Below are 2,908 nucleotides of genomic sequence, written 5' to 3' on the forward strand. Positions count from 1 at the left end.
GAACCAGCCAGAGGGAAACCAGATACCCTGGCTTCCCTGGCCAGCACAGCTTCCTCGGGTTGAGCTCCCTGGCTTCAAGTCCCTCTCTTTCAACTGCCACCTTTTGAAGGCCTGGCGGTCTCGAACCGTCACCAGTTTGTGGGAGAGGAAGAAGTGGCCTAGTTCGCCCATCTGTGCGTTCCTTTCGCCGCCGTTGCCGAATGTGGTAGTCCCTAGTGGACTGGCAACTTCGCTGACCCGGAGGAGTGGAGTCATGTTTCCATGGGGGTGGGGTGGGGTGGGTGGGGGTCGATGCTTAGTGAACCACACTGAAGCAAGGTGCAGCCTTTAGTGCCTGGCTCTCAGATCCGGTTAGCTGGAGGCATATCTTACTGCAGCCTGGGAGCTTGGGGGTGGGGGGTGGGGGAGCAGGGGGTGGGTGCGCAGGAAGTTCCTCAGTAGGGGGACGCGACCATCCAGCCGAAGTAAGGAAGTCGCGTGTCACAGGAAGAGGCTCCCGGCAGAGTTTTTTTTTTTTTTTTTTTAAACAACAGTGTAAGCCCCACAGGATAAGTGGTTTTGTTTATGTTTGGGTTATTACTCTGCGCTCAGGGCAGCGGCTACATAGTAGATGGGCTACAGAAACAGGTTCTGAAACCAAGGGGTTGGGAAGGAGTTGAGTGCATGTGTGAAACGGCTCGGTCATTATGGGATCTGACCATCCAGTACAACTAGGTGGTAGAAGCTGTGGTGGGTGGGGCTTAGTACCGGGCGTGGTCTGATCTAATCCTATTGTGGGTGATGTCGGTTTCTTATCTCTCCACCCAGCCCAGAGCTACTTCAAGCCTAGGGTGTTTTTTTTTTTTTTTTTTTCTTACCCTGGGTCCCCTGGTGTCCTGTCGTATCAGAATACACACAGGTACGGAACCTGTGCTGGGTTCAGGAGAGCCACGGACCCTTCCGTCTGGTTGGGAGACAGTAAACAAGATGGAACGCTACTGTGCGGGTTCAACTGAGCCAACGGCACGGACACGAGCCCACAGGATAGGAGCCGGGGGTTTTGCAAGGAGATTACGTGTGGAGGAGTGGTAGTTTTTGAAGAGAAGGGGTCTGGGGTGAAAGGCATTCTAGGCAGAGGTGTCAGCCCAAAAAAATGTGCTCCAAGGGAGGTAGGGAGACCCAATGGGAAAAGATAAAGTTGGGGACAGAAAGGCCACCTAAGGGTGTTTGGGCCTGCTTCTGATTTGACTAGATTCTGGAGAGCTGCCAGCTGGGGCTGCTGAAAGGTCTGGTGACCGGGGAACCCCTTGGTCCTTCCCTCCAATGCCAAGGGCTAGGACACCCCCCCGCCCCCCCCCCCCGATCTTTCTGGCGACATCCTCCCTCTAGCTCCCTTAGCTCCACCAAGGACCCACCAACCCACTTGGAGCCTCACTCCGCCAAGCCTCCCACAAAGAGCAGACCACGGGGGAGGGGGGGGACTCGAAACAACACCCCCGCCCCCACATGTCCTGAAGGAGGGGGCAGTCCTTTTGCAAGGGAGGAAAAAGGAAGAGAATTTTAGCCTGGTGGAGCATCAGGCTATCAAGAGCCTAAAAAACCCCTCTCCCCCCCCCAAAAAAAAACCTTTGCCAGCTGACAGGCGAGGAAGTGGATGTGCCAGTGGTTCTGAGGCGACAGAGCCCTGGGGCTGCTAGGCTTGGCAGTGGGTCCCTGAAGGGCAGTGCCTTCCCCTCCCTCAAGACCTAACTGGTCCTCATAATCTGCGGGGCCTGCAGACACCAATGAGTCAGGCATCTTGTGAGTCAGTGTGTTGACAAGCCATCCCTGGCCATTCCTAGCCCATCAAACATGGAAGGAAGTCCAAAGGAAGGGTATGAGCAGACCTATTTAATTAGCACCGGCTCTAAGGTACCTTCAGTTAGCACTATTAAATTAAACCGCCTAGGGGAAAAATAACTGTAATTATTTCCTCTTCTCCCCTACCTTGTATGTCAACTCCCAACCTCCACGCTTCTCCCCTTCTTGACAAAACAACCTTTAAACTAGGGGCTGGCACAGGCATCCCCAAACCAGAGCTCAGGGTTTCCTTTTTTTTCCTGTCCTTTCTGAGTTCTGGTTCCTAGCAGAAAGCAGAGAGTCTACAGGGGTCCACGGCGCTTGGCTGTATTCTAATTTAGGGAGGTTGTTAAAAAAGCAGAACATTATTCCAAAAAAACGCACCCCGAGTCTCCTTCCTGATCCAGTGCAGATCCGTTTGCTGCGGGGCATTTCTTTTTAAAAGACCCCTTTCTCTCTTCTGCAGAGCAAAATAAGCAAACTTTAATGGTAGGGAATTATTGTTTATTTTGTTTCAATATAGTTCTGAGTTTTCCTACTTGAAACGTGTTTTCCCCAGGACACTGACCTATCCTTTAATTGTTTGGTGCGAGGCATGTTAGGGGGAGGGGCGTTACTTGTTTATTGGAACAGCGCAGTTAAAAAAAAAAAAAAAATCAACCTAGGCTAACAGTTTCAAGGCTCCCCTAAAGATGTATCCAAACAGGCAGCCAATCAGCGCTTACACAGCTTTTTCTGCTTGACTCTTTTAAAGAGACAGTGCCGACAGTGTTTTATCACATTTAAAGAGAACCGCGCTCTAACAGTATGAAAATGGGGGAACCATCCCTTATTTCAGTAGTTTTTGATCTGGAGTCCCCAGTGAGAGTACACTGCTGGTTTTTGGGACCCTAGAGTGGACAGAAAGGAGTCGAGAGCAAATAGCTTGGTCACTCTGCCAACCCCCCATTTCCCATTGTACACCTGGGTCATTGACAATGGAAGCTTCCCCTCCCCCTACGCCCGACTCTAGTCCCCCCACTCCCCAATTTAGCTCCATTTATTTCAAGTTTGAGATTTCTGCGGCGCGCATTCCGAGTCGCGAGGCGCT

This window comes from Acomys russatus, chromosome 29, assembly GCF_903995435.1.
Source record: "Acomys russatus chromosome 29, mAcoRus1.1, whole genome shotgun sequence".
NCBI lineage: Eukaryota > Metazoa > Chordata > Mammalia > Rodentia > Muridae > Acomys > Acomys russatus.